Source organism: Solanum verrucosum, unplaced genomic scaffold (assembly GCF_900185275.1).
Source record: "Solanum verrucosum unplaced genomic scaffold, falcon-dt-bn FXZP01000163.1, whole genome shotgun sequence".
NCBI classification, from domain to species: domain Eukaryota; kingdom Viridiplantae; phylum Streptophyta; class Magnoliopsida; order Solanales; family Solanaceae; genus Solanum; species Solanum verrucosum.
The window spans coordinates 2,420,691-2,447,028 of record NW_026020379.1 but is presented as its reverse complement, the minus strand read 5'-3'; the positions used below and the strand labels follow the sequence as shown (position 1 = coordinate 2,447,028).

General features: G+C 36.3%; 2 protein-coding genes and 1 pseudogene across 4 annotated transcripts in view; 2 read left to right on the top strand and 1 right to left on the bottom strand.

Moving 5' to 3' along the window:
• The window catches only part of LOC125839081 (actin-depolymerizing factor 10-like), an 858,671-nt gene that overhangs the window by 72,858 nt on the left and 759,475 nt on the right, over positions 1-26,338 (top strand). The window lies entirely within an intron of this gene.
• Positions 1-26,338, bottom strand: part of LOC125839078 (peroxisomal membrane protein 11C-like) — a 485,045-nt gene that overhangs the window by 138,280 nt on the left and 320,427 nt on the right. The window lies entirely within an intron of this gene.
• LOC125839046 (uncharacterized) lies at positions 18,417-19,766 on the top strand (annotated as a pseudogene).

Here is a 26,338-nt window from a genome sequence, read left to right as displayed (position 1 = left end):
TTCACTAGAAAGCAACAAAAGCCTAATTATCTTTCTTGGTGAAATTCTTTATTTTTATGGAAAAGATCTTTTTCATATTTGACTAATTTTTTTTCTTATCGATGAGAAGTTTTGGATTTTTATAAATAGAAGATTTTTTTTTCTTATACATAACATAATAATATTTACGGTGTGATCTTTTAAAGAGTTTTATTTAGGGAGAGATTTTTGTATATGCTTTCTTTTGTTAGTTAGTACTAATAATTATTGATTGAGGTGTGGACCTTTTGAAAGGTCAGCTAATCTTGCAAGTCTTTGATTCCTTCCTTTCCCATTTACAACTTCTCCTTCTTTTACTAATAATTTGGGCAAGTTCATATTCTTTTCATATTTGCTTCTTCTTTAAAGTCTTCACATTTGAATTAAATTATTATCAATATAGACTACTGCAATCATAGTTAAAGATATCTTCTACTATAGTCCACTATCTCAATGCAAATAGGTCAAAAAAGTATGGGTTGAACTGTACATGTGTTTTCCTTTTCCAAGCTTATGGACAAAAGACCATCAATCATCAAGTCAATTGTACATATGGAATCCTTTGAATTAAATTATTAGGAAAAGGTACAAGTACCCCTAGACTATGACCGAAATTCTAGAGACACACCTTAACTAAACTAAGGCCTATTACCCCCCTAACCCAATTTTTTGTAATTTTGTGCATCTTTTTGGCTTACGTGGCATCCAAATATCTCTCAGGCGCCTCAATTGCGTGGAGTCACGGAGTGTGTCACGTAAGACAAAAGGTGTACAAATTACAAATAAAAATAAGTTCAGGGGAATAATAGGACCTTAGTTTAGTTAAGGCGTGTCTCTGGGATTTTGGTCATAGTCTAGGGGTACTTGTGCCTTATCACTTAAATTATTATCTATATAGACTAGTCAAATTTAGACTTTTGAGCAACTTAGAATGAAAACTTTATTTTTGATTAATTTTATTTAAAAGTTAGCAAGACAAATATTTCTAATGACCTCAAGCACATTTTTTCGATTTTTCAATACTTTCGGCATCTAGGGATTTCCTAAGGAGTTGATACCACTGCAACAAACCCATAAAATTACCAAGTAAGATCCTTATTTCAGTCTAATAACCACATGTCCCAACTTAAGTACCATAGATCCAGTCAAACACATAATCTAAGAGACCCCTTTCTCGTTATTTCTATACACATGCTTCCTTGTGATTTTCTGTTCCGTGTTGTTCCTTTTTGTTAGCTTAGACATATGAAATGTTGCTCTATAGTGATTGCTCCTTTTTATGCTTTTAATTTGTGATTGAAATGTAGAGCTTGACATTTTGACACTTCCTTATCCTTAATTGCGGAAAATTTTGCTTGTCTAATTGTAGTATAGTTTGAGGTTGTGATGGTAGCTCCTGTATAAAATTAAATTCGTTTAGCTTTATAACCGCAAAATTGAATATATGCTTGGTGAAAAATCAGCCAATTTGTTCCCTTCTCTTTAGACGTGACATGCTTGATTTCCATCACCTTATCCTTCATAACATCTCTAATCCACCTTTTGTTAATAGAAATTAATCATAGGACTTTTCAGATCCCATTAACACTCTGTTTGGATCATTGTTACCCATTGTATTGTATTGTATCGTTACTATACCTACAATGTTTGTTTTGATTGTTACTTAAAATGTATTGTATTCTATTGTTAAATTCCGTTGTTACGTAATAATGAAAACCTCCATTTTATGGAACAACCAATTTGGTGTGTTCCCATTGTTACTTAATTTCTTTTTCCAATTATATCTTTACATAATATTTCATAATATTATTTTACCCTTTACCTTATATTATTTAATTCTAGTCAAACCTCCTACCCTAAAATAATTAAAGATATTTTAGTAAATTTATAAATTACAATACAATACAATACAATCAAACCAAACAATAAAAATATTATTAAACAACAACAAACAATAAAATTTAGTCAAACATTGTATCTACCATACAATACAGTACAATACAATACAATATATTATGAAACAATGGGTAACAATGATCCAAACAGAGTGTAAGAATCGTCTTGATGAGGGAATATGTCTCTTCCGTTAAAGGAAGAAAATTATGACGAATGCAATACAATAATCTTTTTTCTTAATGCCTTAACTATTGATTGCCTCCAATGCATGCAATTCAAACCCTAAAACTACTAGTTTCAGCACCATTAAAAATTCTAACACAAAAGCACTGGAGCTTACATCCAAATTGCCTCTACTAGGATCATCAGAGTTACGCTTGAAAACCCCCTACATCTAAGCAATTCCATCTCACCACTTTGCTGATAATTAATGGTGCATAAGCTTCAAATAACATAAACAGAGCGATATCAGACAACCAAGGATATCTATAAGTAGATAATAAATAGATATTCATATTAGTTTCTCTAATCATCCCATTTCTGGTCTCGTTTTTTTCATGTTTGATTGCATTCCTTTTTTTTCATATTTTTCAAATGATAAACACCGGTATTGCTTTGTAAAATGATTTAAATTTAGCAACAAAATCAAAACCCACCATTTACTCATTGTTTGTTTCAAATGCATAAATGGACCATGAATCCCAACTGCTCGCAAACATATTACATAGGCAAATAGAATCAACACAAGAAACAAATAAATGATCAAATGTTTTTTGTACATTGTCAGAACAAAAATAACATTCAACAGAGTTTGCAATTCTACTCCTAACAAAACTTCCCCCATAGGTACTCTCTAAAACCAAATTCTCCATTGAAGGACTATGAAACTCTAAAAGGGATCCATTTCTCTCAAATATTCATGATATTATCCTGCTCATTCTTTCTTTGTCTGATGATGTTTCCAACTATAAACCTCCCTTTGCTATTAGGCATCCACCAATTAGGTTTATCGCTATTTCCTGAAACTTGAAGATATCCCAAGATTAAACGCACCTCGTCACGAACTTCCTCAATAAAAACATCAGACATTAGATTTTCATTCCACTTCTCATGCACTAACATCTTCTACAACACCAACATGCTCATGATTGATGGATAGAACATAATGAAGTACACCTAATTGAGTTTAATGGTCAAACCAAGTACTAGAGTGACCACATCTAGGTTCCCATTATATTTTTTGATCCATAGAATCTTTATCTTGTAGCATCATTTTCCAAACTTGAGATCCACCCCTTCACTCAACAAATTGTGGTCAATGTCGCTTGCAATAGTTCCACAAGAAATTGGCCCACGAAGTATTTGCAATTTTAAAATTTCACCATAACTTTGCAAATATTGCTTTAAACATATCAAATAGAGTTCTAAATTCAAGATGTCCGTCCTCTTTATATTCCTAGGAAATATAATTTTTTCCCTACCTTCCTCTACAAAGTTCCATAGAATATTTTCAAAAATTCTATAGAATATCATAAATGATACATTTAGGAGACATAATAGTTGAAACCAATAATATGGGCATACTTTGTAATACATTATTAATGAGAACAAATTTTCCCCAAAAGAATAAGAGTTTGACTTTCCACAACTAAAGTTTATTCTGTATCTTCTTTATTAACCCAGTAAAATGCTTTCTTTCTCTTAGCACAACCAATAGGAAATCCAAGGATCTAAGAAAAATTTGCATTCACAAAACTAGTGATATCCTCTACCTCTTGAACAATACCATGAATAGCTTTGTTGCACATATAGAATATGATCTTCTCCTTGTTGATCTTTTGCCCTGACTGCTCTTTATAGTCCTTCAAAATCATCATGATTAGAGATAAAATTTTCTTGTCTACTGCAGCAAATATGATAGTAGCATCAACATATTTAAGATAATATAAATTTTCACTCCATTTGGGCTTACCAAAACTCTTAAAATCATTATGAACAAACACATAATATAAATCTTTAGATAAGACTTTAGCAACTAAAGGTAAATAAAGCATAAGACAAATGATCTCTTATCCTCCTCGACAAAAATAGCAGGGGATCTCCTTCGTACAACTTACGACAATATGAGTCACACTCGCATCTTCAGCTTGCGAGATCAGTTGCAAAACTTGAAAAAGGCCTCCAAGACAGTTGCTACTTACCTATAAGAGATTAGATCAATTGTTGATCCACTCAAAGTAGCAGGCTCTCCAGTGGCTGATGATGAACTAGCAGTCAAGATCTTAAGTGGCCAAGGTCATGAGTGCCGTGAAATCATTGCCGCTATAAGTGCGTGTGACACATCCTTAAGCTTTGAGGAGCTATTCCAGAAACTCACCGACCATGAAATCTTTCTCAAACATCAAGATATTGACAAATCATTCTCCATCATCACGGCTACAGTTGCACAAAGGACCAACTTTCAACCCCAACATCAGAAGAATAATCGTTGCTTTCCCAATCAATCTTTGAAACCACAAGCTCCACAACAAGCGTACCCTAGCAATCAACAAAATGGGAGACAACACAGGCAAGCGGTGAAATGCCAACTTTGCCAAAAGATCGGTCACATAGCTGATGTGTGTCGCTCAAAATCGCACAATCACTTTGAAGCTAAGGTCAATTTTGTGTCGAATCATCACCCAAATGCAAATCATTGGATCCTTGATTCTGGAGAAACCCATCATGTCACAACAGATTCAGATAATCTTGAAGAATATACTAGCAATAAGGAAGTGTCCATGGGTGACGGTAAAACTATTCCCAATATTCACACTGGTTTAACTCAAATTAAGGCTTCTAACTCTAATTTCATGCTTTGATACCATAAATAGATTGAGAATCAAAGCAAATTTGAATGATCATATTCAATTGTAACATCAACTTAAATACAAGTAAGATGTAACTAACTTGACTAATTCTAAGGAACTACTCTAACAACTTAATATATAACTAACTTGACTAAATCTAAGGAACTACTTTAACAACTTAATCTAATCTAGTGGAAAAGATTGAATCAAATGATTTGACCTAAATCTACTCTAACAATTTGATAAGTATTGATAACAAACTGTTGCGAGTATCTCAGCATGCTTCACCCATCTGGTAGAGTGAAAGAAATCATTAGTTTGACCATTGATAAAAATGGAATCCCAATTGTCCAGATCATATCAATAATCCCATCATCAAAACCTATTTGAGACAACACCTTTACCAAAAATGTCCAATTAACTTCATCTTAAGTCTTAGCCTTATCTTGATTGAGAACATTATTAGCAGGCTTCCCTTTCTTTCTAATATCAGTAATAATCTCTTGTGCAAATAGGAAATTCTCAATAATATTTCTTTCCTTTACAAATCATGTCTGGTTATGTGTCACTATCCAGACTATCGTGATTGACACCCACACTAACCCTCCGGTGGGAGAACCATTAATACTAATTAACTAACCAAAGAACTACACAACTTAATCAGAACTAAGGCATTTAAAGTTACAGAAGCAGGTTTAAATGCTAAAAGAAAAATAGAGTTCCCATAAACTCCAAAAGTCTAATAAAACAAATGCGGAATAATACCTAGAACCTGAAAGTCAATGTACCAAAACATCTTAAGTTCAACAAATCTAAGAAAATGGGTACAACCCAATTAAACATAAGAAAATCCTAATGTACTAGTTGAAGTCTGAAATTGGGACATAAACGAAAAGGGAACCCATGGCTGCCCGAAAGAACTGACTCACCATTGAATTCGATGACGGTCACTGATCTTCTAAACGAGGTCTGTTAGTAGCCACTTGAAGATACCCTATACTCAACAAAGAAAGAGTAAGTGTAGTATTATTATACAACCACAATGTACTGATAGGATCACGCGGCTATCCCACTAAGTGCAACATACTTAAGCCATTACAACATAATAATAACATGCATACACCGAACATATACAATATCAACATCATTTACGAACAACGTACAATTTCACAATTCTCAAGATATACAGTTATGTCAAGTCAATGGTCCTTTCATGGAACCCACACCCAAACTGTTAGTGTACCAGTACGTGGTACACGTTCAAAGTTAGTGTGTCGGATCGTGACACCCGTTCCAATGTTTATGACGGTACTGACAATCGATCTCAGTTAGTGTGTCAGAACGCAACACTCGATACATTCAACAAGCCACAATCACAAGTATATTCTCATAATCATACAATCAAGGATTCATGGCATTCAATTATCTGTCTATCTTGATTTACGATTAGTGTGATCAATAATGTAACATTCGCATACATCCATGCATCATAATAAAGAAAGAACAAACATATATTACACAACTTGAAATCATAACCATCACTTACCTCGAACAAAGCTTGAATTCCCTAAGAAACTTGATTCTTCCCTTTTCGTATTCTTTTCGCTTGTTCTTGATCTACAAACAATCAATATAACACGGGAATCAATAAACGATGTCTAATTACCAGGATTACAATCAACTCTATCAACCCTAGATCAAAACCATGATCTCAATATCCAAATTAGGGCTTTTCCCACCATCCAAACAGTTCCAAAACCCTTTCCCAATAATAATTACCCATGAAACTAAGTTCTACGGATCAAAAAATAAATTTGGGAGTGAAAACCCTACCTTTAGCCTCAAGAATGGTTGAAAGCTGTCAAGAAAACACTTGGGGTCGTTCCTTAGCTCTCAAAGTCAAAAAGTGTAGAATAAAATGTTTTTGCGATTTATTTCCGACTTAATTCGTGACTGGCCCACTAGGGCGACCCTTATCCTGCCACAGCGGCCCTGCCCTGGCGGAAATAATCCTGCCACAGCGGCCCTGCCCTGGCGGAAATAATCCCGCCACAGCTGCCCTACCCTGGCGGAAATAATCTCGCCACAACGGCTTGCACGGATCCAGTGAGTCGATTTAAGAGTTTCAAACCCCCATTTCACAACACACCTTCAACCCATGACATTTAGAAACTACCCGTTCACGCTAAGATCAGTTTCGGGAGTTCTACTCGCCCGTATTCAATTCGGTAAAGTCGCACGGGTTTCTTAACGTCATAGCTATCTACTCATGTGATCAAAATCTTAGTTAGATCACCCAATTGTTACCTAATTTCCCTAGACCTTATTGACTCTATTTTTGTTCAAATTTGGACTAGGTTGGAAAATTCCAAGTTACTACAAAAAAGTTTTTCGGCTAAAAAATTTTCCCTGTTGGCTTTTCTGTAACGACGGGAACAGGTCGTTACAATAGATACCAATTTACCCATCACTCGTCCCCGAGTGACAAACTTAGGAAAATAGGCTAAAGAAGGAATGTAGTGGTACCTGAATCAACGAACAACTGGGGATACTTGTCTCGCATGTCTTTCTCGGTTTCCCAAGTAGCTTTCTCAACTGTATGATGCTTCAATTGTACTTTCACGGACTTAATCTCTATTATCCTCAGCTTACACACATCACAATCAAGAATTGCAATCGGTTCCTCCTCATACTGAAGGTCTTTGTCTAACACAACTGCGTCTCATTTTATGATGTAATCCCCGTCACCATGATATCTCTTCAACATGGACACATGAAATACCGGATGAACTCCCGATAGGTTAGGTGTTAAAGCCAACCTATACGCCACTGGCCCTACACGTTCAAAAATCTCAAATGAACTAATGTATCTAGGACTAAGCTTGCCCTTCTTGCCGAATCTTATTACTGATATGAGGCCAAAAATATATATTTTAATTATTATTTGCTTCACATTTATTATTTATACTTGTTCTTTTTGAGCTTAAATTTTATGAATTGTGCTAAATTGTGTATTTTATTTGTAGGATTAAATTGGTGGAAAAATGAAGAAGTTTGAAGCTAAATTGAACTAAACATGGAAGGTTGGAGAAGAAAATCAAGCAGACAACTTAATGGATTAAAAGTTATAAAATAATACATAAGTTATATTGCAATTACAATTGCAATTCTGCTGCCAGGTGTAAGAATCTGAAGATAGGCACAAATTTTGTGAGGCGGCAGTACTGTTCACGGACAGCTCACACGGCGGAAAAAAAAGGAATCCAATTCCTTTTTGTTTTGGATTCCTAATTTAATTTGGATTCAATTATTTTATTTAGGATTTTCTATATCTATAAATAGTCCATAGAAATATTATTTTGGGATGGAGGAATTCATAGGGGATACTATTTAGGATTCTTTTCTTCTTCTTATTTTAGGGTTAGATTTTATTACTTTTATTTTAGTTCTTGACTTGGGAGATTAACTTGCAACTTTAGCAATTCTTAAGTTCCTAAGTTCGTTTTGAAGATTTTGGTGTTGCAATTCAAGTTGAATTTCTGGGTTTATTATTCTTCTTACGTAAGTTCATAATTCTTTCATCTAAAACAATGAATTGTGTTCATATGATTATGGGTAACTAAACTCCACAACTAGGGTTGTGGAAATCATGAGCGATTAACAAAGTATGAATAGTAACTAAGCAATTCTTGAATAGTGTTGTTGCATGCATTGATAATTCTTTCGTTTAAAAGTCTTTTTAACAAGTGCACGCGTTAGAACTCGCCTTGTTGCTACTTGCTGGACCAAAGAGGTAATCAACAAGAAAAAAATTATCAACATAGATTTAATGTGATACTATCTAATAGGCTAGTGTCGATTGGTGCGAAGTAATAACTAAGCCAAACATCGATGTGATGTCTAATATGAGGTAAATGTAAGGGATAGTAAATTATACACACGTAGAAGGACCAAAGTGCGGGGTAAAATTCTCTAGATGCCGGACCAAGAATTTAGAGATACCAAACTTATCACTTTGCATGTAGTACACTAGGAAAGGATTGCCATTACTAGGATTAATGCGTTATGAGCTTGTGGGGAACACATATACCCTAGTTGATTTTCTCATCTTGATAACAACCAAAATTGACTTTTTTTTACTGATTAATTACTGAATTCTTACAATTTGTTTCACAAAATCCCCCCATTTAATTACTTGTTTCTGGAAGTAATTTGACCAAACGAATATAATTGTTGGTTAAAGTTAAGTCTAGACCATTTTTCTCGTGGGATCGACCCCAACCTACAAGTTGGGTTCTTTACTTGATAACGATCGATTATGCTTCTTTAGGGAGGTGTAATTTGAGCGTATTCTCAAGGAGTAGCATGTTCTCTTTATTTTCAACAAGGGTTGAACGCACCCACACTTAAGCTCAAACATGCTCCTTTGCTTCAATTTTTTTTTTGGTACTCAGACTTTCCCTAATCTGCAAAAACAAGACAAAAAAAAGTGACACTAGTAAAATAAAAATAAAATAAGAAGCTACACTACTAATTGGGTTGCCTCCCAATAAGCGCTTAATTTAACGTCGCTACACGACGCAAACATCTTAGTTACTCAGATTCCATCTCCGTGACCCTCTCCGATTGGATTATTGTGTACTCCTTCATTAGTCATTTTCCTCAAAGTTTTTCTCAATTCAGGATCGTAGGTGGTCAAGAATTCACACCGACTCCGTGTACTTGGCATACACTAGAGTTTAAACCTGTAGAAAACAAAACTAAAGACAAAAAAGTAAAATCGGGAAATACGTGACTAAACTTCAATAATGTAGTACACTAGGAAAGAATTGCTATTACTAGGATTACTGCGTTATGAGCTTGTGGGGAACACGTATACCCTAGTTATTTCTCTCATCTTGATAACAACCAAAACTGACTTTTGATTACTAATTATTTATTGAATTCTTACAATTTGTTTCACAACCTCCCCCCCCCCCCCCCCCCCTTTTAATTACTTGTTTCTGGAAGTAATTTGACTAATTGAATATAATTGTTGGTTAAAGTAAAGTCTAAACCATTTTCCTCGTGGGATCGACCCCAACCTACAAGTTGGGTTCTTTACTTGATAACGATCGCTTATGCTTCTTTAGGGAGGTATTATTTGAGCGTATTACTTACCCCTTTCATTGGTGATACTTTTAGAAGAACATTCTCACCAGTCTGAAATGCCATGTCTCTTACCTTATGGTCCTCATACTTCTTCTGTCTACTCTGGGCTGTGAAAATCTTAGTTTGAATACTTCTCACCTTATCTTGAATATCCTTCTCTAAATCCACTCCCAAAGGTTTCACATCTCCAGCCTCAAACCACCCTATGGGCGATCTATATCCCTTCCCATAAAGTGCCTCAAACAGTGCCATATCTATGCTGGAGTGATAACTATTATTATAGGAGAACTCACGCAAAGGTAATAACTTATCTCAATGTCCTCCAAAATCAATTACACATTCCCTCAAAATGTCTTCTAACTTGAATAGTCCTCTCTGACTGCCCGTCCGTCTGTAGATGGAAAGCGGTACTAAAAGTGAGTTGTGTGCCCAATTCCTCATGTAACTTCCTCCAAAACTTGGAGGTAAACTGCGTACCATGGTCTGAGATGATAGAGAGGGGTACCCCGTGCAACCTCACTATCTCTTTCACATACTTAGCCAATTGTTCAACATTATAATCTATTCTGATCGAAATAAAATGGGCTGACTTAGTCAGTCTGTCCACCACTACCCAAATAAAATCAAACTTTCCCAAAGTCTTGGGAAGACCAACCACAAAGTCCATGGCTATCCTTTCCCACTTCCATTCCGAAATTGACATTCTTTGAAGCAAACCTATAGGCCTTTGATGTTCATACTTTACTTGTTGGCAATTTTGACACTTAGCCACAAACTCCACTATATCTTTCTTCATACCCGACCAGCAATAGAGTTGCTTTAAATCTCGGTACATCTTGGTCACACCCGGATGAATGGAAAATCACGAACCATGGATTCTGTCAACAATTTTTTAATCAAGTTATCAACTAAGGAACACAAATCCTTCCTTTAAAACTGAGCACACATTCCGCATCAAGAGTGGTCTCTTGTGCCTTACCAATCGCAGTTTTCTTCCTAAGCTCATTCAAATTTTCATCCTCAAACTGTTTGGCCTTGATCTCCTCAATGAACGTGGCCCTAACCTCAATGCTGGCTAACACCCCACCTTTTTCAGAGATGCCCAACTACATGAATTTAGACTCCAAGGTCTGTATTTCCTTAGCCAAAGGTCGCTTAGTTACACTTAAGCAAGCCAAACTACCCATACTCAGCGCTTTTTGACTTAGCGTGTCTGCCACTACATTAGCCTTACCCAAATGATATTGGATGGTCACATCATAATCCTTGAGTAACTCCATCGACCTTCGCTGTCTCAAATTCAGATCCTTTTAGGTGAACACATGTTGTAGGCTACGATGATTAGTAAACACCTCACAAATGACGCCGTAGAGGTAATGTCGCCAGATCTTAAGAGCAAACACTACCGCTACCAACTTTAAATCATGTGTTGGATAATTCCTCTCATGCACCTTCAACTATCGCGATGCATAAGCTATAACATTCTTATCCTGCATTAACACTGCACCCAAACCCAAATGTGAAGCATCACAATAAATAATAAAAAACTTTACCTTCCACCGGTAGTGCTAGAATAGGTGTTGTGGTCAAGAGAGTCTTGAGCTTTTGAAAGCTCTCTTCAAATTTTTCATTCCATTTAAATGGTACCTCATTTTTGGTTAAATTAATCAAGTGAGTGGCAATAGAAGCGATTTTTTTCACAAATCGATGATAGTAGCTAGTGAGCCCCACAAAACTCCTAACTTCAGTCACAGAGCTAGGGCGGACCCAATTCATAACCGCATCAATCTTTTGGGAATCCACCATTACCCCTTCTTTAGAAACTACATGCCCAAAGAGGCAACCGAAATCAACCAAAATTCACACTTAGAAAATTTCGCATATAATTTTTGTTTTCCAAGAACACCCAGAACTATACGAAGATGGTCTGTATACTCTTCTTCACTTTTAGAATAGACCAAAATGTCATCAATAAAGACTATAACAAATGAATCAAGAAATGCTTTGAACACACCATTCATCAAACTCATAAAAGTTGCAGGCGCATTAGTCAACCCAAACGACATAACTAGAAACTCGTAGTGCCTATAACGGGTTCTAAATGCCGTCTTGGGCACATCCTCAGGCCTAATCTTTAACTGATGGTAACCAAACCTTAGATCAATCTTAGAGAAAACTGATGCATCTTGCAATTGGTCAAAAAAATCATCTATTCGAGGCAGCAGGTACTTGTTTTGAATGGTGACCCTATTCAATTGCTGATAATCTATACATATCCTCATACTACCATCATTTTTCTTAACAAACAAGACTGGAGCACCCCACGGGGAAGCACTAGGGCGAATGAATCCTTTATCAAGAAGCTCTTGGATTGAGCCTTAAGCTCTCTTAATTTTGTCAGAGCCATGCGATATGGAGGAATAGAAATGGGGCGGGTATCAGGTTCCAAATCAATGCAGAAATCTATATCTCTATCCAAAGGCATAGCAGAAAAATCAGTAGGAAACACTTCTCTAAATTTTGACACCATATGAATATACTCAATAGAATGAGACTCAACCTCAACATCCCGAATATAAGCCAAACAAGCCAAACAACCTTGCCCTACCAGTTTCCTAGCCCGAATGGAGGATATGATCTTAGCTTGCTTAGGCTTGTATACCCCTTCACACTCTAACCTTTCTCTTCCCATAATTTCTAGAGTTACAGACTTAGTATTACAATTAAGCAGAGCAAAATAGGGGGACAACAAAGTCATGCCTAAGATTATATCAAAGTCAGTCATATCCAAAATCACCAAATCAGCCCAAGTCTGAAGACCCATAAACAAAATAGGACAAGCACGATAGACATGAGTGACTATGACAGACTTTCCAACTGGGGTAGAAGCATGGATTGGGGCATCAAGTATATCACAATTCATAGCAAATTCTGAGGCAAATAGTATAGACACATAAGAATAAGTAGAACCCGGATCAAATAACACATTAGCCATCCGGTCACAGACAAGAATAGTACATGTGATTACTGCGTCAGACGCCTCTGCCTCGGTTTTGCCCGAAAAGGCATAACACTGAGCCATGTCCTCATGACGGGCGACTTCCCTGCCTAGCTGTATTGTACCTCTTCCTGTGTTACCATTTCATGTGGGTACCACTGCTCTAGTCTGTTGCTGCGTGGAATCCATCATGTGTGGGTGGGGACAATCTCTCTTCATATGCCCAGGTTCTCCATAGTTATAACAAGTACGATCAAAAAATGACATGCTGCCCGTCGAATGTGCGGCTCCCTAGCTATCTTGAATCAAATTCTGAGGTGGAGTTCCAGAGTGATTACCTATAGAAGCGGGTATAGCGGACTAAATTGGTCGGGCTGCAAGAGTCGGCCTTCCTTAACCGCTGGAGTAAGAACCCTGAAAGTTGCCTGAATTCTTGGCTAACTTAGCCAATGTCTTAGCCTGACCGTCTAGCCTCACCCCCTCCACTTTCTTCACAAAATTTGTTACCTCATTGAAGCCTTTTCCTACATAAGTCATATGAACAGACAATACTTGCAATTCAGAATTTAGTCCCTTAACAAATAGGTGGATCCTCTCTTTCTGGATAGTCACCAATTGCGTAGCATATCTCGACAAAGCATGGAACTTAGCCTCATAAGCAGCCACAAACATACCATCTTGATCCAAAGTCATGAACTCATCCTTCTTATGATCTCTCAAAGTCCGAGACACATACTTCTCCAAGAACAACGCATGAAACTAGGTCCAAGTAAGTGGGGGTAAAACTAAAAAATTGTATTCCACATAAACTCTCCACCACTGCTTAGCCTCACCTTGAAGCTGAAAGGTCACAAACTCTACTCCATGCTGATGGACAATTCCCAACTTATGAAGCCTCTCATAACAATCTAGGATGAACTCATAGGTGTCCTCACTCTCAGAACCATGGAACACCAGCTGTTTCAATTTCAAGAACTTAGTCAACATCTCATGCTCATTACCAGTCATAACAGGACCTAACAAAGGATGGAAGGAAGCATCATTACCTACAGTTTCGCCCACCTTGGGGACAGTGATAGCAACAAGGGGATTTAAGTAGCTTGAACAGAGGAAAGCACTCCAGAATCAATCAATCCTTTCGAGAATGACATAATATGTTGAGCTAACATTGGGTCTAAGGGAGGAATACTTGTAGTTTCAGCCTACAGCTCTTCCTCTTGTCCAACATTCTTCTCATTCTCAACCTTTACAATATCCTCTACCTCTTCATGTTGTGCAGGAGGGGCCTTATTTCTAGGAGCGCTCTCAACTGGTGCTCCATCCTTAGTAGGTGCCACCCTTCCTCGGCCTCTACCCCTAGCTCTTCCTCTACCCATGCCTCGACCACGACCTCTTGTTGCGGATTCATCAACTGGCGCATTGACAGGAGCTATATGCCTAACGCCGTTGAACCTAGTGTTAACCATTTGCGGACAAAAGAGTGAAGAAGGTTAGATACCAATTCGGATCGCCAGATACCAATTGGAATCAAGTTATAGCACAAAAGGAGACAAGAGAAAACAAAGAGATTTCCTAAAGTCCTATAGCCTCTCAAAGAAAAGTACAGACATCTCCGTACCGTTCCGCAAGACTCTACTAGACTTGTTTTGGTACATCGAGATCAACGAACCTAGGCTCTGATACCAACTTTGTCATGACCCAGACCATCGTGATTGACACCCACACTAATCCTTCGGTGGGAGAACCATTAATACTAATTAGCTAACCAAAGAACCACACAACTTAATCAGAACTAAGGCATTTAAAGTTACGGAAGCAGGTTTAAATGCTAAAGGAAAAATAGAGTTCCCATAAACTCCAAAAGTCTAATCAAATAAATGCAGAATAATACTTAGAACCTGAAAGTCAATGTACCAAAACATCTAAAGTTCAACAAGTCTAAAAAAATGGGTACAACCCAACTAAACATAAGAAAATCCTAATGTACTAGTTTAAGTCTGAAATAGGGACATAAACGAAAAGAGAACTCATGGCAGCCCGGAAGAACTGACTCACCCTTGAATTTGATGACGATCACTGATCTTCTAAACGAGGTCTGTCAGTAACCGCTTGAAGATGCCCTGTACTCAAGAAAGAAAGAGCAAGTGTTGTATCAGTACACAATAACAGTGTCTTGGTAGGATCACACGACTATCCAACTAAGTGCAATATACATAAGTCATTACAACATAATAATAACATGCATATACCAAACATATACAATACCAACATCATTTACGAACAACGTATAATTTCACAATTCTCAAGATATACAGTTATGTCAAGTCAATGATCCTCCCATGGAACCCACACCCAAATTATTAGTGTACCGATACGTGGTACCCGTTCCAAGTTAGTGTGTCGGATCGTGACATCCGTTCCAATGTTTATGATGGTACCTGACAATCGATCCCAGTTAGTGTGTCGAAATGCAACACCCGATCCATTCAATAAGCCACAATCACAAGTATATTCTCATAATCATACAATCAAGTCATGATTCATGGCATTCAATTATTCTCTATCCTCATTTACGATTAGTGTGGTCAATAATGTAACATTCACATACATCCATGTATCATAATGAAGAAAGAATAAACATATATTACACAACATGAAATCACAACCATCACCTACCTCGAACAAAGTTTGAATTCCTTAAGAAACTTGATTCTTCCCTTTCTCGATTCTTTCCGCTTGTTTTTGGTCTCTAAACAATCAATATAACATGGGAATCAATAAATGATGTCTACTTACCCGTATTATAATCAACTCTATTAACCCTAGATCAAATACATGATCCTAATATCCAAATTAGAGATTTTTCCACCATCAAAATAATTCCAAAACCCTTCCCCAACAATAATTACCCATGAAACTAAGTTCTACAGATAAAAAAATGGATTCGGGAAGTGAAAACCTTACCTTTAGCCTCAAGAATGGTGGAAAACTGTCAAGAAAACACTTGGGGTCGTTCCTTAGCTCTCAAAGTTGAAAAGTGTAGAATAAAATGTTTCTGGGGTTTATTTCCGACTTAATTCGCGACTGGCCCGCAAGGACGGCCCCCATTCTGCCACAGCGGCTTGCACGGAACCAGTGAGTCGATTTAAGAGTTTCAAACCCCTATTTCACAACACACCTTCAACCCATGACACTCAGAAACTACCCGTTCACGCTAAGATCAATTTCGGGAGTTCTACTCGCCCATATTCAATTCAGTAAAGTCACACGGGTTTCTTAACGTCTTAGCTATCTACTCATCTGATATAATCTTAGTTAGATCACCCAATTGTTACCAGATTTTCATAGACCTTACTGACTCCGATTTCGTCCAAATCTGGACTAGGTTGAGAAATTTCAAGTTACTATAAAAAAGTTTTCCGGCCCAAAATTTTTCCCCGTAGGCTTTTCTATAATGACGGGAACAGGTCGTTACATTATGATAAATTAATTTAGGTAGTAACCCCTCCAACCTGTCATGCATAATTCTTGAGATGATTTTGTTAATGAAATTACTTAATCTAGTTAATCTTAGGTCTGAAAATATTTGAATGAAATTCCTTTTAGATAATAAGATCAAATTAGTATGAGTAATTGATTTTGGAAAAGTATGACGAATGACATGATTCTCGAGGAGTTACACGAAGGCCATGTGATGATGCATCAAATAGATGCAAGGGTGGATGACTCAGTAGATCTTGTGTGGACCAATAGAATCATTTTTCAAGAAAATATGAGACATCTAAGTCATACAAGTAAAGATATCTATTCATTTTTAAGAAAAGAAAAAAAAAGGATATCATCATCTACAATTTCCCAACAAGTTTGATACAAACAACTGATAAAATCATCTTGTTCACGAGAGCTATTACCATGAAAAAAAAAACACCATCTTAACCTCATATTCATTAGGAAAAACATAATAGCACAATTAACACATGGAGCTATCTGAGGTTGGATATGTTGTAATAAAGGAAATTCATCACCTTGCTCAGATCCAATAAAGTGAGCTTGAAAAAAAATTCAAAACTTTAACAACTACCTCTTCATGACCCTCAACGCAATTTCCATCACCTTTCGTAATTCTTTTTTCAGGAATATGTCTTCCTTCTACCCTTTACTAGATAATAAAACAATTTTGTGTTTATGTACCCTTTTGAAAACCACCGGACATTTTCCTTTTGCCTTCAACACTCTTCTTTATAACTAAGATAGAGTTTATGTAATGTCTGAGCCTATTGAAGAATGATCCAGTTAGCAAAAGTAAAATATTCTTCAAATTATTCTTCCCTCAATCTAACAATCTCTTCCCTAATATGCAACTATTTTAATATATCCCCAAACTTCTCCTTACTCCAGTTAACGAGAGCTAAATGTCCTCTTCTGTTGTAGATTCCATTGCACAAATTAATCTCCTAGTTTTATTTCATCACCTCTAGAAGATCACTCCTTTCCGTTCAAAACTTCACGAACCTTAAAGATTTAATGAAATCTTGTTGAGTTCCTCCACCAGAAAGTAATAAAGGAGCAGGATCAAAACCAGTTCTTGCCATACGATGTATCTCCATATTCCTCCTCAAATCCAACATAACCTAATTAACCATTACTCTATCTAGATTTTTGAAATACAATCTGCATTTGCACTTTCACTTCACCAAGTAAAAGGACTATCCATGAAATTGATATCAAACGACTTACAAAAAATTATACAAATGGAATAATGTTCATACTCTTAGGGGTATACAGAAAGACCACCAATTTTTCTCTTTCTTTATCCCCTAGATTAATATAAAAATTTCCTTCTATCATTATGGGTAACGAATAACAGTAATCAATAAAATATAGCTCATCCCATAAACTTAGTCTCTTATCAGCTGAACCTTCAAAATACGCCATAGTACTCAAAATTTGGTTACCATCCTCTAGAGTCAAGTCAACTATAAAGTCAATTGCTGCTAAGAGTCAGAGATAACTTCTACTTTACCGTCCTTCACAAAAATCCATATTTCACCATTAGCATTGCAATTAACATACTACATCTCTAACCATATTTTTTATCTTTATATTTAACTTTGTTTTGAAAAGGCTCCATCAAAGCAATAAAAAAGATTTTGTGATGTGTGTAATATCTTAACTATATGAAAAACATTTTGAGTTCTCACACACCTACTATTAAAAAATAATGTTTTATGTATCATTTAAAATTGGGTTTTCCCACCCTCTTTACTTGTAATCTATTTAATTTAGACTCAATGTCTTTCTTGACTTTACCTTTCTTCCCCTTGTCAGCACGTGAGGTGATATTCCAACTTCTTTACAAATATTCATACTAGTCAGATTATTGACATCTTCTTCCTCATCTTCAATTGAGATTCCTCAAGATTCTCAATTTTATCATCATTCTGTTCTATAATAATTTTCTTCTTTTACTAGATCTAATGAGAACAATAGAATGTAGTTTCTCAATGGAAATTATTGTTAACATTGTTCTATTTACCTTCTCTTTCCATAAATTAATTGATTTGATTCTATTTCAAGTGATAAACTTTTTCTCATTTAAATACGCCAAACTATGTAGTTGCTATCTTCCTCGTGGTGAAAATTTTGTAGTTTTTGGGCTATTTTTGCTTATGCTGTTGTGCTGATATGTCTTTTCAGTTTTCTTTTAAATAATTTCATCTTGGAGGAAGGTAAAATGGCAAATTTTTTGTTGGTCACCGCTAGAATGCTTCAATTACGTCATGCAATAGTAAAGAAGAAGATGCTTCTTGAAGGGGTTCCTCTTCTCAGATTTGGTATTGAACTTGGACAGTCAAGGCAGACTGTCAATTCTTTATTTTTGAAGTCATTGCTTTATGGACTGTAAGCATTGACAACGACACCAACTTATGGATTTATGTTGCTGATATCTTTCCCTTTTTAGCTCTTTTCGTTTTAGCTTATATACTTTATTACAAGAGCACCAGACACAGTTCTTGTCAGGGATATTCAAGTTAGTTGTCCTTGGAACTATATTTGCTTCTTTCGTATAGCTCTGGCTTGGGCTTTAGATGGTAACTTATTCGGCCTGAGCACGATAATTGTGGATATAAAAACATATTGGATTCCTCGGATCATAAATATTATTGATCTTCTGCAATTATTTTTATTTGCAATATCTCAACTTTTTGGTAAAGAGAAGACTTCAGGTTGGGAGGAAGATACAATAGTTAAAGCAACAACCATGTTATCATCATGGAGTTCAACAATAATCATTTTATCTAGGAAATAAGGTCCTTTAGTTTCTCTAGAAGTAGTAATTCAAGGGTGGTGTGTAATTAGGTTGATGACGTTGGAACGAGCAAAGAATGATTATTACGACAGTTCAACTTCATATTCTTCTCTGGTGGCAAAATGGAGTCTTTTAGATGTGTGTCTATTTTTTCTGCACTGATGGCCTCCGTTATGCTTTCTCATTCGTTGGGTTTGACGAATTCAATTTTATTCATCAAGTTACCCTGCTTACCATAGATATATTTGGTTTCTCTCACATTCTTCCAGTAATGGAACTTCCACTTATCGTTGCTTGCCAACAACATCCAGATGTCCATGCTGAGAAAAGGAAACCACTGTTTTTTCTTCAGTTATGCCAGGTTTATTTGATGTACGAATTTACTATGCCTATATCTATGACAATTACAATTATATGTGTAACGATTCAAAGGCGACACTTGATGGTATGAGGTTTATTTTCTCCAAAGTTCATCTTTGATATTGTGGGTCTTTTTCTTACCGATCTCTTCATATGCCTTGCATCACTATACTATTTTACATGACCAAATAAACTAGATGAAGAATTAAGCATTCTGGAGGTAATATTTCAGCAATTTCATCGGACAATTACAAAGTTCTTCCATTAACATCAGTATATCGTCCTCAGTAAGGTAACTCCCCATACAATGGCATCAGGATATAGTTTATTCTTGGAAAGAGAAGAAACGTGAAGATAATAGAGTAACATTTTGTTATATCCTAATTTATTCTCAGATTTTCCTTGATTGATTATAGATTTATAGTTACCATTTAAGGTGTTGGCCTTAAGTGAGTAAATTTTGATGGATTATTAAAATGTTGTATTAAGACTAGAATTCTTTTAGTTTCCATCAGTCCAATTTTTACTAGACAGAGTGACTTGGTACTTGTACCATATTTCTTTTTATTCAAAAGAGCATTTTCACTCAGAAACTAAGCTCTTCTACTTGAGTTATTTCTGTTATTTGCCTCCTATATTTAAGTGTTTGAATGTTGTCCTTTCTTTTAGTCATGTCTGTAAGTGTACGACTATTATTCTGTGTTGGTGAGAGATTGTAGGTACCTCATGAAATTAGTCGAAGGTGTGCACAAGCTGTTTCAGATGTCACCATTATTAACTTTTAGAAAAAGATGGCAAGGTTGTTATGTTATGAAGTGAATATCTTCCTTCTTACTCAGTAACAAAAAAAAGAGACGAAACATTGTTGTATGTGTGTCGGATCTTTAAAAAATAATGCATTTTTTTAGGATCTGATATGGGTGTGATGACATTTTTGGGGAGTCCGAGCAGCATAACTTATAATCCCTATTGAAGTGGAGAAGTACAAATCCTTCTCACATTTCAGACAATCTTCTCCTTTGGATTCAAGACTTCACAGCAAGCAGGATAAAATAGAATGTGTCTCCAAATTGAACCCCGAACCCTTTTTTTATTCTTCAATTGATTTTGTCTCTTTAAAACTTTTTGATAAAAAAAAAAAAAGTTTTCTTAATTTCTTTCAAAAATTAAATGGCGAATCTCCTTTTATAAAAAAAAGGTTTTTCTTATAAAATTTGAGTTAAATTGATTATTTATAAAATAAGTCAATATTTCTCTTTTTAAACGTAAAACAAAAATGGCGACTCCGATGGTGACTTAATTAAGTTCTAACCATAATAATTTGACTAGTTGACTATTTATTGATAATTGTTTAATTGTTTATCTATGTTTTACTTGTTTAAATTGCTATAAATTGTCATATTGCATTCATGGCGTCTTCCGTCACCACGACCAAATATAGTATATTAAAGAGCGTTTTTTGCGAAACCGCAGCTGGTCTTTTTTTATACTTGACCCTTTTCCAGAGTGAACGACAATTAATTGGTTTGTCATGCAACCAATGGTTGTCGTGAGTTCCAACCTAAGTCATTCGCTTGGGTTTCCGTTCTTTCAAAAGCCACTCGTAGTCAACTAGCGTAGAGAGAAACCAAATCCCTCAATATAGCGCATTGGAACTAAGATGACCCAACACCCACTGCGTGTTGGTCCCATTAGAAAGACCACCTTGAGTCTAAAATGGCCCACGACCTAAATGGACGTTCATACTTATGTGTTAAATTTGAAGGATGTATACACTATTTGAAAAGTCATTGTCCCTCGGGATTGGGAGTAGATTTTAATAGCCTTTTCCAGTCGAAGGAGGATTTTCACAAGCTACTATCTGAAAGGGATGGACATCCGAAGATGACAAGAAAACAAGAAAGAAGAAAGACCTTCCATGGAGGTATATTTTAGGATCGTACCCCTGCGTGGGACTTGTAACTGTTTTCCCTGTTATGTATCCCCATTTAATTTTATTCATAAGGCTTGTATAAATTTGGGTTTTGGGGCAATTGCATGTTTCAAACGACGTTATACATCCTACAAATCGTTAGGCCTACCTTTGGCATAAAAGGGTCACATATTTGTTTAGAACACGCAATAACTGTTTATGTATTATAACTACTTATGTGAATGTGTTGCTTTGTTTGAAGATATTGTAGCCTACTCTTTTGGAAATTTTCTAGAACCCATTAAGCACAAATATTAAGTCACTATGAAAAGTACGTCCAAATACTCTTCAAGTCTTTAGCTTCCCAACAAAATTCGGACTTCACTTTCAAATTCTTACTTTCTCATCTCAGAAAAAAGGTCGATTCTTCATCAAATAGAGATTCAAGCTAGTCCTACTACGTAGAATTTGAATTCTCCTTCATGAGATACGTAGGCAACCGTTCAAGGTTCGGTCCCCATTTTTGAGAAGTTGTATTTTTCCAACTTTTAAAAGGAGATTTGAATTTTATCTTAATCGAAAGTCAGAAGTATAAAAGGATTTTGGCTTCACACAAGTCAACCTTCCTATTATTCACTAATTCCAAAATCAAATAGACAAATTTCTGTCTATTTAGTCATCTCTTATATATGTGGGCTAATTTATCTTCGAATGAAGCGACTCTTGTGTGATTACTACTCTGTGTGTGATATCTTGTATTACCTATTACCTACACAAACTAACACATTTGTCTTTTGAGTTATTTTTCTTTATCAGGTACTTAAAACTGATTTGTGTTGAGAAATTTGTTGAACATTCAAAGTTGTCAAAGATTCCTTTCCCACTAGAAATTTGTTGAAAGGAAAAAGAAAAATGACCCAAAATAGTGAGAATACTAGCATGACTGAAGTTATTATAGTTCAGCCCTCTGTCGTTGAACAAAATGAATTAATTGCACAGTTGATGCAACAAATTGCCTAAATGAGGGTTGAGCTCTAGAAAAAGAAAGATAGGCCAATTCCAACTATCGATGTCAACACTCCAGGCGATGGAAGACTTCCACTCAATTTCCTCCTCTGAATTCAAACTCGAAACATTTCCTGAGTAACCCACCCTCCAACCCTGCTCAAAATCCTTCCACTGTCGACTTAACTACCTCGAATCTTCATCACACTAGTACTTCATACCAAGCACCGCTTGCTCTTCAAAGTCTGAATCCCAACCCTCAAACCTTCCCTTCATGTCGAAGCCTAAATGCTAACAACTTTCAAACATTCCCTCATTTTCAAAGCCTAAATGTCAACAATCCTCAAACATCCCCTTTCATGTACCAGACCCCCGCTCAAGGCACTCAAAACCCATCTAACGTTCAACCCTTACCTCAAAAAGTCACTTTTAATATTCCAGTATACACTAAACCACCCCTTCACTATACTACCTATTTTGAACTTGACCACTAAGAAGAGAATGAAAAGGGGTGGAGGGCCAAAGAGTAAATGACTAAGCAGATCATGAAAGAAGAAATTGCAAAAGTTATAAAGAACTTTACTAATCTTCAGATGTTGTGGGGTTGAACTACGAAAATTTATGCATGCATTCGGATTTGGACCTTCCGGAAGGGTTCAAAGTTCCAAAGTTTGTCACTTTTAATGGAACTGGAAATCCTCTTGCACATCTTAAAGTTTATTGTGATCAACTCGTGGGAGTTGGAAAAATGAAGCATTATTAATGCGCCTCTTCAGTTGAAGTCTAAATGGAGAAACTCTAGAGTGGTTTACATCACAAGAATTAAAACAATGGATGAGTTGGAATGCACTCGCAAAGAATTTCATTGAAAGATTTGGACATAACATAGAAGTTTCCCCTGATTGCTACTATTTAGAGAATATCAAACATATGTCTATAGAAAACTATCGAGAGTACGCTCTTCGTTGGAGAAAAAAGGCTGCAAGAGTTCAATCTCCTATGTTTGAACGTGAAATCACCGAAATATTTATTCGAACTCAAAATCCTAAGTACTATTAAAGAATATTGTGCATGATAGGAAAAAAATTGTTGAGATGTCAAGGTGGAGAGGCTTTGGAAGATGGTTTCAAGACTGGAAAGGTCACAAACCTTATTTCATTGCGAGCTAACGACCAAGCTACCAGAATTAGTGATATGGATATGTTGCTGATATATTACCCTTTTTAGCTCTTGTCATTTTAGCTTATATATTTTATTACAAGAGCATCAGACACAGTTCTTGTCGGGGGATATTCAAGTTAGTTGCCATTGGAACCATATTTGCTTCTTCTCTTGTAGCTCTTGCTTGGGCTTTAGATGGTAACTTATTCAGCTCAAGCACAATTATTGCGGATATAAAAGCATATTGGATTCCTCGGATCATCTATGTTATTGGTCTTCTGCAATTATTTTTATTAGCAATATCTCAACTTTTTGGTAAAGAGAAGACTTCAGGTTGGGAGGAAGATACAATTGTTTAAGCAACTGCCATGTTATCAGCATGGAGTTCGACAATAATCATTTTATCCGGGAAACAAGGTCCTCTAGTTGCTCTAGCAGCAGTAATTCAAGGGTGGTGTGTAATTAGGTTGATGACGTTGGAGCGAGCAAAGAATGACTATTACGACAGTTCAACTTCATATTCTTCTCCGGTGGCAAAATGGAGTCTTTTAGCTGTGTGTCTGTTTTTCTGCACTGGACATTGGTGTGCCTTTGATGGCCTCCGCTATGCTTCAGCATTCGTTGGATTTGATGAATTCAACCTTATTCGTCAAGCTGCCCTGCTTACCATAGATACATTTGGTTTCTCCCACATTTTCCAGTAATGGGACTTCCACTTATTGTTGCTTGCCGACGACATCCAGAAGTCCAGGCTGAGAAAAGGAAACCACTGTTTTTTCTCCAGTTATGCCAGGTCTATTTGATGTACGGACTTACTATGGCTATATTTATGACACTTACAATTATATGTGTTACGATTCAAAGGTGACACTTGATGGTGTGGGGTTTATTTGCTCCAAAGTTCGTCTTCGATGCTGTGGGTCTTCTTCTTACGGACCTCTTCATATGCATCGCATCACTGTACTATTTTGCATGACCAAATAAACTAGATGAAGAATTAGGCATTATGGAGGTGATCTTTCAGCAATTTCATCGGACAATCTTACAAAGTTCTTCCATTAACATCAGCATATCGTCCTCGCTAAGGTAACTCCCCATACAATTGCATCGGAATATAGTTCATTCTTGGAAAGAGAAGAAAAGTGAAGATAGTAGAGTAACATTTTGTTATATCCTAATTTATTCTCAGATTTTGATTGATTGATTATAGATTTATAGTTACCATTTAAGGCTTTTGCCTTAAGTGGGTAAATTTTGATGGATTATTAAAAGGTTATATTGAGGTTAGAATTTTTTTAGCGGGGGCAAGAACACCTGATGATTTCTTTCCATTAGGCCAAGCCTTACTAGACAGAGTGACTTGGTACTTGTACTATGTATCTTTTTATTCAAAAGAGCATTTTCACTCAAAAACTGAGCTCTTCTATTTGAGTTATTTCTGTTATTTGCCTCTCCTCTCTTTGAGTGTTTGAATGTTATCCTTTCTGTTAGTCCTGTCTATGAGTGTCCTACTATTATTCTGTGTTGGTGAGAGATAGTAGGTACCTCATAAAATTAGTCGAAGGTGTGCACAAGCTGCCTCGGATGCCACCATTTTAGAAGAAAGAAAAGGTGACAAGGTTGTTATGTTATGAAGGGAATATCTCCCTTCTTGCTCAGTAACAGAAAATAGAGACGAAATATTGCGGGATGTGTGTCGGATCTTTAAAAATAATGCATTTTTAGGATCCGACATGGGTGTGGTGACATTTTTGGGAGTCCGAGCAACATAGCTTATAATCCCTATTGGACTGGAGAAGTACAAATCCTTCCCACATTTCAGTCAATCTTTTCCTTTGGATTCAAGAATTCACAGCAAGCAGGATGGAATGGAATGAGATTCCAAATTCTGAGCTCTCCATGCTCATGTTTTCTGAGTGCCCAGTTAAAGAAAAAAAGGACTGGGCTTAGGCTTGAAATATGCACCCATTGCTTATCTAGTAACAAATACTAAACTATTCAAAATGAAATCCATTTAGAGAAGCTTCTGGACTGCTCAACCTCAGCTACTTCTCGTTTCTCAACCTCAGTTCAGTTGAGTAGATGTTCAAGTGGGGGACAGAAGGCTAGGGAAACATCAGGAGTGGGTGTCAGATCACGACATATAGTTCTCTTCTTAACCATTCTAACATATTGGTGATAAAGGCTAAGATAAATAGCGAGCACAAGGAGAGTTGTTTCGCATAAGCTATTTCTAGCATATAATTAACTAGCACATTATACAGATGGGATAAAATTTCACTCATCAGACTTCTGTTGCTCTGCACAAACATCAGAATGACCAGGGGATAAATGGACATCTGAAAGATTGTGGGAGTAAAATCTGTTGCAGCTCAGAGACCGCCTCTCAAGAGTTACACCAGAAAGAACTAAAAGAACAGTAAACACAAAGATCGCTAATACAAAACTACAACTTATATGCAGTGGCAACCAAAATCTCATTCTTTTGACACCTGAAGATAGACCATTTGAGTGTAACCATTGATCACAGATGTCTCCAGTCCAGATAAGCCAAGCCTCCGAAACAAGCCATACCTGCCATCTTCAACAATAGGACTTGATACACGAGCAGGATCGTATCTCAACTGGTGAGTTAATGAAGGACCAGCCACAGGTGGAAGCTCCCAGTAAACATCTAA